Here is a 13,060-nt window from a genome sequence, read left to right as displayed (position 1 = left end):
AATAAAATTGGGATTGTCTACTGTTTTTATGTTGACTCAACACATATGTACTCCTATATAAGAATAAAATGACACTATTTTTGTTGTCAAAAACAGACACTAACAAGGCATTGACGGCAATGCCAAATAACATTCTTATATATAAAAGATATTGCAGAAAATAGGGAAGCTTGCGTTAATTGTGCATCTGAAATACCTACCTACCACCCTATGAGTTATAACATTATTACATGCAGTACATCCAACCAAGATATTCATATAGGTAGTTGAAACAGAGAGCAGAATAAATGCTCTGTATGGACACTTAAAAGCTGACCATGAACTTTAAGATGTTGATGGATCTGTTGCCTATGGGCTACATACCTATGTAGGCAATACTCTTCTCCTCGTACGTACTTGTTGTTGGGTAACAATGTACATATATTTTATATAGTAAGTGGTTTCTCCACATTTTAGAAAATTACGTAATTATACACAATATGTTAATTAGTGTGATATAAATATTAGGGATAACTCTAGCTACTAATGAAATATTAAATATGTGCGTTCTACTGACCTGAGAGTAATATTGCTTTTCAGGTGCCGGTTGCTTGTTTATTTTGTCTTTTTTGACACTGACTAATAACTTTAATTATAAGTATAATATCGAACACTATTCAATTTGTAAGAAAAAGAGGGGCAGTGGGTATGAATGGATGGATGGATGGATTAGGAAGATCCGATCAAGGAAACACAAAATAATCAACTGACTTAAAATTCTTCTGATGGTTTTTTTTATAATAAAAAAAAATCATACACTGGTTCTTAGTATTATGATTGAACGAGTGTGTTCATTTTATGAAAAGCAGAAAATTTACCTATGATTCTGAGGATGTGAAGTTAGTGTGAGCGCGCAAGTTTGTGAATACGTTTGTATTAGGTGTATATATACATATATAAGTCGATCCATTGCATTTGATATGTTCAGACAATTTTGAAACTAATAATGTCGAATACCCACTTCAAAATGTATTACTATTTCCTTAAAAAAAATATGATTATTAATATTTTAAATTTGTATACAAATTTATTAGAAATAGACCATACAATACCAAATAAAACCATTTGTATTACTCACATTTTATCATATTTCAACTCTTAGATGTAAATATTTGCATTTATATGAATTTATAATGTAAAATCGATCATAATCACATTACTATATTTGTAAAGAAAAAATGTAATCCTTCATAAACAGTCCCAGAGACGGTTACAATTACCCGATTTGAATTAACCGGGTAATTTGGCATCCTTGAGTAACAAGGAATTGATAGTACCAACTATAGTACTATGATATAATTAGTTCAGGAGTAATTTGCGCAAATAATTTTGAAAATTTCAAATTAGCAAAACACTCCTTTAGCTGAAACAAACATAAATGTATTTTATAAGTCATCTAACCTCTCGTATGTGCGGAGGTAAAAACTCGTCTGTGATGTACTCATCTGGTATCTGAATGATGTGGAAGTTTGTTCCAATTGTAGTGCGTGCCCTGCACATATACAAATCATGGGCACTAATGGAGGATGTTTAAACTAGGTTCTGACCAAAGTTTTTTTTATCTTTGCTGATTTTTTAGTGTGGAAAAAATTGACAAAAAACAGGTTAATTTTCTCCCAAAAATTTTGAACATGGTCAATTTAGCCACTGTATGCCTTAATGTTGTTCAATATACCATTACTGTAGTTGGACAGGGGCATTGATGTATTTAAAACGGTACTATTCTAAATTCATATTATAACTAGGGAAATATGAGAAGCTTTTTCAAAATCACATATACTTTTTAATCTATAATAGCCATGTAGCAAAAACTTTCATAGAAGATGTACCTTAATTTTGTGCATTAAACATTGTTTGAAGTTAGAGGAATTATTTGAAAACATGCCATTTCCACATTTTAACCCATGCTCAGGAATACAGGGCCACCAAAGTTGTTTGATATAAATTAAACTTAACAGGTATATCTAGCTACTAATTCTTAATACAAACTCAACCTTCTACTTCAAAAAGTTTGACAAATCTAGACTTAAATTCAAAGTTCTGGATCCACCTCATAGAGGATTTGAAGGTTTCATGACAATATTAGAAACATGCTTACCCCAATTAGTGTGTCTCATATTACCACCCCAAAGCCATTTCATATATTTTATTATGTAACTAAAAAATGTATCCTCTTAGAAGCGAATTCTTATTATCCCAACATTGTTCAAATGGTATTCTATATTTACTATTTTATCTTTGAATGCTCAACCAAATTAACTAACTAATATCTAAAAATGGATAAATCTGCAGGGAAAAAAAACTAAAAATAATAAATGCATACCTTCTACACATGGGTGCCACAATGGGATAGAATGCTATATGGCTGAAAGATCATGTCATTTACGATCACATGTCAAAACAAAATAACTCAGGAATTATTATTAAAGGGTATATTAGGGTGTCTCATATCTCCCAGGGACCCGTATTACCCCTACATGCAGTGGCATTACGTCATAAAGAAATGGGTCCCGCCTAAAACGTAACTCCCAAAACTGTATAAAACAAAACAAGAATAAAAATCCTTAGGGAGTCTCTTTGAGTGCATGTGAACTGCCCCTAACAACATTTTATATTTATAGTCGAAAAAGTATCGAAATATCTATTTTTGGGTACGAACCCGTATAAAAATTTTGATATTGGGACAACACTAATATGTAAAGGTGTAAATTACATCCTTTAATTTTTCGCTTGGGAAATTTTAAAATTGCAGATTTATTTTAAAAGTTTTTTATTCTATCAATTTTGGCAAGTTTTCGGCGTGCATGTTTGGTACTTTAAACCAATTTTTAGTCTTTTGATAGTAAATAATGAAATAATGACTGTTAAAACTGCCGTAACATGTCTTAAAATATATTAATCCTAAGTTTAGAGAGATTAATTAGGAGTAAGGGAACAAATATAACTTTGTGTGGGAACCCGAAACTTGGAGTAGCATGACTAAATTACAAAAAAAATGGGATTTTCATGGGATCAAGAAAAAATAACTGAAACCCAATTTTTGATATGTTTAACTACTACATATATATATGTATACTTTTTATTCAATATGTCCTCGCCTTGACAAGTAATAACAGTCTCGTCACGCCAGCGAATAGATTGGCAGCTCTTGACGATAAAGACTATGGCGTACCATAATGTCATGATAGCAGCACCTTGGAGTGAATCCAAATTTTGATGAAACGTTAAGTAGACATTTTTCTTCAAGATGCCTCAAATTACAAAGTGCAGGGGATTGGGGTCAGGATTAAAAGAGGGCCACATTGAGGCAGGGCAAAAGTCCTTTTTGGCTGTAAAGGGATGTATTGAACTTTTGAGTTGTAAGTTGTCCGCATGGAGATGCCAGTGGTCTCTACAGCTTTCTCTGCACTGACCTGTCGTTTGGCTGCGTAATAAAACCATCTAATTAAAGATAGTACAGATTAATTCTTAATTAAATTATATTGCAAGTTTTAGGCCCGAACTCTGTAGCTGTTCCAAAATCCGGTGCTAGGATTTTTTTATGGGGTATTATTAAAGGTTTATATATATATATAAATTAGAAGAAGTCAGAAGTAAGCAATCTTTAAAATAAATAAATAAATTAGATTGTAAATATGCCGTTAATACGTCCGTTGTGAATGTTGTGTATAAGTTTTCTTTTGTAGAAATGGGGAAGACGCGGAACAATTACAAAAGAGCCACAAAATGTACATTACAATTATAAAGTATAATGCGGATTATTCTGGGGAAAAAAATATAATTTTTGTTAACTTTTCTTTGAGATATTGGACAAAAGCGTATATTGAGGAGCATTATTTTTAGAAAGAACATTTTTGTTATAATGAAATTAGTTTTCATTGTTTTTCCTGTATCTTATACACTTTACATTATTGATTCTTTTGTCATCAGTTGGTATGGTCAATCAATATTTAAAACTCATTCATGGAAGATAAATTTGAGACATTGTATGCTCAGTGGGGTGTCAATTGTACAAGGACTAAATTGAGATATAAAAGATTTAATCATCGCAAAAGTTGTGTCTTGATAATAGAAATTAACAAATATAAATATATTAATGGGACTCCCTCCTCCTATTTTACAAACAAGGGATTCTGTATGAATTAAAACGTTTTTGGTATGCGTCATTTTAAAATATATATATATAAATAAAAAATACCTATATTATCCCATAATGAATATCTTCAAAAAATGTCAAGAGACTTTCCAAAGATTCAAGGAGTAATAAAGTTTGAATCTTTAACTTTGTTGCACTTCAAATAAATTATTTTTGTGACATATTTTATGTGTTTGATAATTTTTACTTTGTTTATATTTGTGAATTGTTGTACCTGAGTTTAAATTCAAACATTTATTTAAAAACTAAATTTATTATAAAGTAAGTAAAAATAGGTAATTAATATACAACTCTAAAAAAATATTCAAAATTGCAAAAAGAGATACGGAAGTACTTTTGTTAGACCAATATTTTTAGTACTTGCGTCTTGCATTGATACAGGGTGCAGCAACATAACTTCCTTTTTTAAATGTGTGGAAATCAGGCAATAGAATCAGTAGGGGAATAACTGTCATTTTATTTTACATGCAAAGTTCAAAAAGGGCTTTTTTTCTTCTTTTTTTTGGAAATCAATAAGTCGCTATCACGTGATGGAGTAGTGATAAACGATCTTTGTCGTCGAAAATAAATATTATCAAAAAATGATTTCACAGAATATTTCAAAAATTTAAAGTAATTCTAATTTAGCTTCTGAGTTTTTATTGGTGCAATTAATGAGGATTAGTTAATTGCTTCAATTCCGAATATACAGGGTGGGTGGACCAGATAAATTGGAAACATCTTTAAAGAATTATAACAACAACAAAAAATTCATGATATTCAATTATTAGTAATGAGATCCAACTATCTTTATAAACTTGGCCACACGGCACTGGAAGGTTTGACAGGCTACGGTGACCTCGCATGGATGCAGCTTTGTCATTCTACTTGTTCTGGTTTTCACTTTTAATTTACATTCCCAAGATGAATGGAGTAGCCCAAGTATAAATTACACCTGCCAACAAGACAGTAAACCGGTCCACAGGACCAAAAAAGTTTTTACTGTCTCTGTCCCAAAATGTCCTCACTTTTGGAGCCCAGATTTTTGGCCTACAAACATCCCTGTCCTGAACCCATACGAATTATATCTCTGAAGGAGGGTCAAGCATGAGGTCTGTGTCAATTATCAGTCGTCTGGGAGCCTTGAAGAATTCTATGGCTACTACAAATGAAATGCTGAATCGGCAGGCCTACCAAAGCTTCCGGTGACGTGTGCCTGAGGTTATCAGAAAAGGCGGTCTTCATGATAAATAATTAATTGACATTAATAAATAAATATGGTTCTATCCAATCTAGTTCGTCCGTTTAAGCCTTTAAAGATTTTTCCAGTTCTCTGAGCCACCCTGTACAAAAACATTTGCAAAATGAACTTGACATATTATCGTGCAAAAGAGCTAAAAGCTGTGCTATCAGATTTATTGTCACGCAAGAATTCTAAATTCTTAAATGACACTAAATAAGGGGGGGGGGGGCTTGTTTTTGTTAAAAAATTTCAAAAATTAAAATTTTTGTTTTTCTTCCATGTGAAAAAAAATTCTAGTACAAAACAAAAATCCTTAACACCTCTAGGTAGAGGGAGGGGGGAGACTGATATGAAATGCAGTCCTAGGAACGATACAGCACTACCTACACTTACTTCAAAAATATGCGTGAAATTCAAATTTTTTGTGATATTACGAATAAAAATATTTATGTCTATAAACATGAAGTTGATATTTATGAACTTTTTTATCCAATCAATAATATATAAGAATAATTTGTGTTGCTTTATCTTCTAAAACATAGATGTTTTTAGATTATTATACGCTGACCTTAGATTTCAATTTCATAGGAGATTTAGTAAAAGTTGCAATACTGATTTGATGCTGATTAAAACTTCATATATATATATATATGAAGTAGCTTAGTTTTAAGACTCTTAATTCAATGAATTTCTGGCAAATATACATATATATATTGTATATATTTGTAGTCTACACATCATAAATGGTTTTAGAACACTTCACCAAAACCTTTTTCTCGAACTGACTCTTCGTCGAAAAAATAATAATAGATGTATTAGAAGATACTTCATACGTTTGGCAAAAAGTCTTAGGGAATATGTCGACGAACTATCATAAATAAATATAATATAAAATCATATAAAAGTTGTAATTTATATGTCTGATAACCTTCCAATTATAACACCAGTCATTTTAATTATTAACCAATCATTGATGCCATCATTTCATTTTGATTAATCACTATTCTTTATTTACTATATGTACTCGTATATATTTACAAAAGATATAATGGTGGATTCTTGAGAGTTCTAATGTGTCATTGAATGCTTATCCGTTAGAAATTTACATCAGACTAATAAAAAGCTATTGGATTAATGAATAGAACTAAAAAGGTTATAAATTATTTATTTTTTAATTGCAACATGAGCAATTTCCAATTCAAAATGAGAATAGTCAAATTCAAAATGGAAAATGTCAAATTTAAAACAAAATAGTCAAATTCAAAATGGTAATAGTTTAATTCAAAATAGGAATAGCCAAAATTCAAATTGGAATTATCCAATTCAAAATGTGAAAAGTCGAATTCAAACTAAGACTAGTACAATGCAGAATGAGAATATTCAAACTAATTAATCATGGTAAAATAATAACTATAAATACAATTGAAAGTAATAAGGTATTTTTGAAGATGGTTTTAGCGGATAAGGCATAGTAATTACAAAACTATATGAATTGAACTTTGAATTACTTCTATATTCACCTTACTCTTCAAATTTGGTTCACAGTGGCTACTGGTTGTTTCCAGGACCACAAAAAAATGCTTTCCAGTAAGAAATTCTACTCAAATGAAGAGTTTATCTCTGAAACTGAATACTATTTTGAGGCAAAAGATAATGTGTTTTATAAAAGTGGCATTGACATGATAGAGCGATGCTGGAATGATTATGTTGCTCTTGATGGATATTATATTCATCCTTGTGTTATATCATTAGGATTTTTATTGGTTTGGGGGTGGGGGGTGAAAATTTGGGACTTATTAAAAATAATGAAATAATCTTTGTATTAAAATTTAATACCGCACTGATTATTTTATATAATTTCTAGCGATACTTCTTGTACATGTTTCTTTAGTAAATTTTTTTATCGTAACCCCCTTATCCTTACCCTAATTTGTGAATGGATACATATCTATTTTGAATTTGACTATTTTCATTATACTGTCCTTAGTATGAATTTGATTTTTCTCATTTTGAGTGTGTCCATTTTGAATATTTTTTAGAGATGTATATTAATTAACTATTTTTATTTCCTTTATAATAAATTTAGTTTTTAAATAAATGTTTGAATTTGAACTCAGGTACAGCAATTCACAAATAAAAAAAAAGTAAAGATTATCAAACACACAAAATATGTCACAAAAATAATTTATTTGAAGTAAAACAAAGTTAAAGATTCGAACTACATGTTGTGTGTTTATAAAATGATCATTAATTAATAAATAAAATGTCTTTTGCAGGAAAAATACTCATTAATTTACTTTTTATGACGATTATAGCATAAAAGCAATACCTATTTATCATACTATCATTTTAAATTGAATTAAAATATACAATTATATATCACTTATATTGTTGTTGAAGAAGCTTCGGATTATCTTGCCTGTTTGGGGGTTTAATTGACTTATAATGTTGTAGATATTCCAGATACTACTACGGTCTCTGAGGGATTCTCCGCACTGATTCAAGCGAAAAGAAAATCAGACACGTATTGTTGTTGTTGTTTTTGCTACAACACTTTAACACTTAGAGGCATGAGATAAATACGAAAATTGTTCATTTTTGGTTCAACGGCCATTTGGTTGTGTTATAAAACTCTTCAATTAAAAATAATGGAGATAAAATTGTAATTAAATGCTTTAAAATGTTTTTGGTCCCTACGCTGTACTTCAATTAATTATCCTGCCAAGTTCCTAAGCCATTGAAGTTATGAGTTTGAACACAATTCAATCCCATTTTTCGTAGTTGCTTCACTGAACTGTAGACATAATAGACGTAAAATTCAAGAAAAAGATAAAAAAAAGAGTAGAAAACTTGGAAAAATATATTAGAGGAAATCTATTTAAGTATGTATATGTCCCGTTTATTAATGTCAACTAGGATTTAAATGATGGATAATATAATAAAAGAACAATTTGGTAACTAAATATGTATAGGAAGTCAAAGATATGATCTTTCCCTTAAGGCTAAAATTTCAAAAATAAGGTGTGATTGGAAAAAAAACCCCAAGACAAGGAAAAAACATTTTTCGTGCATACTTTGATCATCAAAATCGCTTTATTATTAAGACCTATCATAGTCATTATTTACATATAAAATCATTCACTTTTGAAGATCCGTTTCTTGAGGCCTGAAATATGTACATACACAATTTCAATTATTAAAAAATGTATTTATAGTACTCATTATTGGAAAGAAGGAGCTTTCGATAGAATCTGTAAACTTAACATAGGTATATTTTGTTGTCTTTGGGTTACAATATAATAAAAAATAATGTGTTATAATAGGTAGACAATTAATCTTGCAATTTCTTCTCCATACAATGACACTAATTTTTCCATCATTATCAAATAGTTAAGATATTCACAGCTTAACAAACACATTACAATTTTCATTGTATCTTTATGCCTATAAACTATATAATCACTAGTTGGCAGCAATGTAGTCGCTAAACCCTTTTTTGGAGTTTAAGAAAAAAAAAAGATTTAGAAGCCCACCACATTATTTTCAAATCTTTCAAATTTTGTATATAGCTTTATATAAACAAAAATTATAAACCGTTTGCTGAAACGATTTCCAATGGAGACACTTTGCACAAAAATCCGAGAGGAGATGGAGGTAGGCGATAAGCTCAAATATATCGCTGAGATGTTCAGCTTGAACGACAAAACCATGTACAAGGTTAGGGACATGTTCAGGAAGGGGGACACGAGTTTAGAACAGGAGCCAAGTAAGAGGCGGCCCTAGCATGAATTGAAGCCAACCCTTCAAAGTCACCCAGGAGGCTCTTGAGCGAGCTGGAAGTTCACGAGAAGACTATGAGGGAGTAGCTGAACGCCCCTGGTTAGTAATATTGGATTTCAGTCTTGAAGTCCTAGGTCGCTTTGACACCATCATTGTTAATTCTATTTGGGTAAGTCATAAAGAAAAATTTGGTCTAGATCGATCCCAAAGAAAATTTGGTCTGAATCGGTCTCATTTAAAATTGAGTTTAGATCGATTTTATAAATAAATTGTGTCTTTCTAAATTTTGAATGACTTTATATGAAGGTCTCATGTTGGATATGTTTTTGTAGAGGTGAAAATTGGTGCAAGGAGGAAAACTGGAAAAATCGTTCCACCATTGAAAAACGATTAAAATTTGGTCAAAAATATCCAAAAATTGACTTGGGGAAAAACTGGTTTTGGAATAGTGTGTTAACGCTAGTAGTTAGGAGTGTTTTATCGGTCCTTATTATTCGGTCCACTCCAGTCTTCACACCTTTCCTAAGGACAGCCGATCCTATAACCGGTTCTTAACTGTTGGTCCTTGGAATTTTTCCTAAAAATATTGATGGCAAATAGATGAGATATTTATCAATAACATTGCATTTATCTTGCAAAAAATATTCATGTTTTCATTATACTGCAAATAAAAAGCGAACATATTTAATTTTACTTAGTTATATAATTTATTCTATTATATAACAGAATAATAAAAAAGGGGGAACCTAAATGACGCCACGAATGATTGATTTTTCCTTCTTTAAGGACCCTCAAGTGGGACTTGCCTGGAGTAGATGTCATCGACTTGCACTGGACTGCAGTCCTCACTTCTAAATATGGACCGACAAAAGACTATGATTCCAAAGAATGGGATAATTTTTCAAAGATAGTAGGATCACGGCTTATCAAGTGTTAATTTATGTTCAACCATCAACATTCAAAACACTTATAAGTACCTATAACACATTGTTACCTTTATTGTATCAACCAACGTTTTATACAAAAAGAAACATTGAAAAATCTTGTTGTTTTAGAAATATCATTGTGTTTTATAGGTAACTTTAAAAAAAAGTTATAAACCCATGTCTTATGAATGTACATAGATTCTTTCATGACTCTTCTTCAAAAGTTTCTCCATCTTTTGTAAAAGTACAGACGTCAAAATTGTATACTTTTTAAAATTATTGATAATAAATAATAGGAATTATAAAACCAATATGTTTATATATATGAATGCATGCATAACATATGTATACAATATATTTGTGACTCTCCTTATGTGCCCTGTTGAGTCATAAAGAAAACTAACAGTAAATTTCTTAAATAAGAAAATCACAGAGAAGTTATGGGGGAGGTGATTCATCGTTTTTTTTGGGTCATCTTTGATTTTCTTCTCCAAAATGGACAAGAACTCTGGATCTCTCTTTAAATTGTGGCCTCCACTTCCTGCTTTCCTGTAGAGGTCTTCTCCATCATTCTTCATCTTGGATTCTTTGAAATCAGGCTCCTAGAGCACTTCATAATGTCTATAATCCTCACCATCTCAACTTCAGAATCTAGGAGATCTGGGATGCACTGCCTTTTGGCTATTTGATCAGTCATGATGAAGAAATTTTTAATTATAAACCACAAAGGATGGTTGAACACGAATTTCATGACAAAAAATCATGGGGAACGAAATTATAAGGGTTATTTCATTATTGCTCATCTGTAGATGGAAAAACTATCAACGGATAATTAAATGAGTCATACACCTCTGTAGATGAGATAGATCGGTAAATGAATCTACTATAAATGTAGAATAATACCGGGCATTACTCAGCAGATGGCAATTTCTTGAGAGCAATCCTCACAGTATTATATATAAGTTGTGTACGTGGTAATAGAATATATGCTCTTTTGAACACTCAAGGCGTATCAAGTACATAAGTTGAAGCTACATATGATGTAGTTAGATCATGCTAATGAGTGGTAGTAGGGGATTTTTGTCTAATTTTTAATATAATTTGATAATAAAATGATTAAATCTCTATGTTTAGTTAATTTAACTTAATAATAAAAATCATCTGGATACAGTTAAACAAATGGTAAATGTATTATTAACCCCATATAAGAAATTCAATATAATTTATAGAGAGTTATGCCATATAATATGATAATTTCTTTAATTTTCTGCCAATTTCTTTGTTTTTGAACATTTAGACTTTTATTTAGTTTCTTAATTATAATAAAGGTTCTTAATCGAGCATGTTTTATTATGACATCCTGAGCGAAATTTGGAGCTGACACATGGAGAACAAATATTAATGACTCAATAGCTTTAGGTTGATTTGAAATTTTTGGTCCATGATAAGCCTCAAAGATTGCCTCGAGTTGTTTTATTTGAGTAAAAATGTATTTTCTGGCTTAGTCAACCCTCCTCTGGATAAAGTTGATATCCATGGTGTTAAATCCGCAGTACAAGAAGGATGATCTCGTGTCTTGCATCCATATTCAGGGTATTTAGCTTCAACCTTTTTAGCCAGGATCCTACTATGAAACCAAGTCCTTAAATACCACAGTCCAAGGCAGAAAAGGAAGGATCTGTTGATACTTTGTGTTCCAATTTAGGATATAAGGCTAATTCAGCTGCTAATAGTAAAGCATCATCATATTCTTCCTAATCTAGTATTTCTTTCAGCGTGTCTTATTTAATATTAACAGGGGTCGATATTCAAAAAATTTCTATATATAAACTTAATTCAATAAATATATGTATTTTAACATTTTTTAAAACTGGCAAACTGTTGCATTTGAAATATTATTGAGTGTCTAATATTTTTTTTATAAATTTATTAGTAATTTAATTTATCCTCATTTCGATTTAATTACGTTAATTTTTTTTTTTTTAATTAGGGATCTTAAGTCTCAAGATTTGACAGTTATTTGATCATTAATGTTGCAAGTTTTTACATGATTATCAGAGTCAATGGATGCTAATAAGACTAAATGATTATCATTAAATGAACGGTTTATGGTGGTATAAGCGAATGCCAAAAAATGCAATTATATAAACAAACCGTTCATATGGTCAGAGAAATAACGGTCTTTTTAATAAATAGTGCTTAATATATTACAGATTTACTTAATTTAACATGTAGTACATAGCTTAAAGGATATTAAGTGCAATAATTATTCTTTGTTGAGTGGCTGAGTAGTGTGATAGAATTATTCAAAGATATATTGTCTAGTTTTTGTCTATTATATAAAACTTATTTACATAAAATTTGAATATGTAAGTAATTCAAAATTGTCATTGTCAAGTAGGGTCCTTAATATCAGAATAGGCCCTGTTCCTGTTATTGGTCCTTGAAAATCCCCTTATGTTTAAAAGTACCCTACATAATACATTTTTTTTACTAAATAGATAGTTCAACACCGCAGTTTACCAATAGGACATAAGAAAACTAAATAAATCATCAATATACGCAAGATGGCGTAGATGTACAATGTTGTAGCAATATAAAAGTAAGTAAACAAGCTATTACTCTTTAAAAAACAAGATGGCTGCATTTAAGTGAACAAACTACTATTAAGTAAACAACGGGCATGCCTATTGATACAAATATAGTGTATTTTGGATATGTTAAAAAAAAGAAACCGAAATTCAACATGGTAACCCTCACAATTTGAAGAATGTTTTGGAGGAGAGAAGCTTAACTTTCATGATGTTTCATTAGATCCGTTACAATCAGCAGTGACAAGAGAGGAGGAAGAGAAAAAATAAACATTATTGGGATATTGGGAAAAATTAGTCACAATTCTCATGGAGCTCTTTCCAATGCCGTAGGTTGCGTTGAGGG

The 13,060-nt window shown here is 30.6% G+C and overlaps 1 protein-coding gene across 3 annotated transcripts in view; it reads right to left on the bottom strand.

Moving 5' to 3' along the window:
* LOC121131846 (chymotrypsin-like protease CTRL-1) overlaps positions 1–828 on the bottom strand; it is a 117,808-nt gene extending 116,980 nt beyond the window's left edge. For 2 of the 3 annotated variants that reach the window (XM_071894047.1, XM_071894048.1), the window contains exon 1: positions 557–747. The gene's annotated coding sequence lies outside the window, so the exon portion shown is untranslated. Of the gene's footprint in view, positions 1–556 lie in introns of all 3 variants that reach the window. The other variant, XM_040727236.2, reaches the window with a different exon arrangement.
* Positions 829–13,060: the final 12,232 nt, after the last annotated feature.

This window comes from Lepeophtheirus salmonis, chromosome 1 (genome assembly GCF_016086655.4).
Source record: "Lepeophtheirus salmonis chromosome 1, UVic_Lsal_1.4, whole genome shotgun sequence".
Taxonomy (NCBI): Eukaryota; Metazoa; Arthropoda; class Copepoda; order Siphonostomatoida; family Caligidae; genus Lepeophtheirus; species Lepeophtheirus salmonis.
Note: the sequence above shows the minus strand (reverse complement) of the source record. Positions and strands in the feature narration are given on the sequence as shown.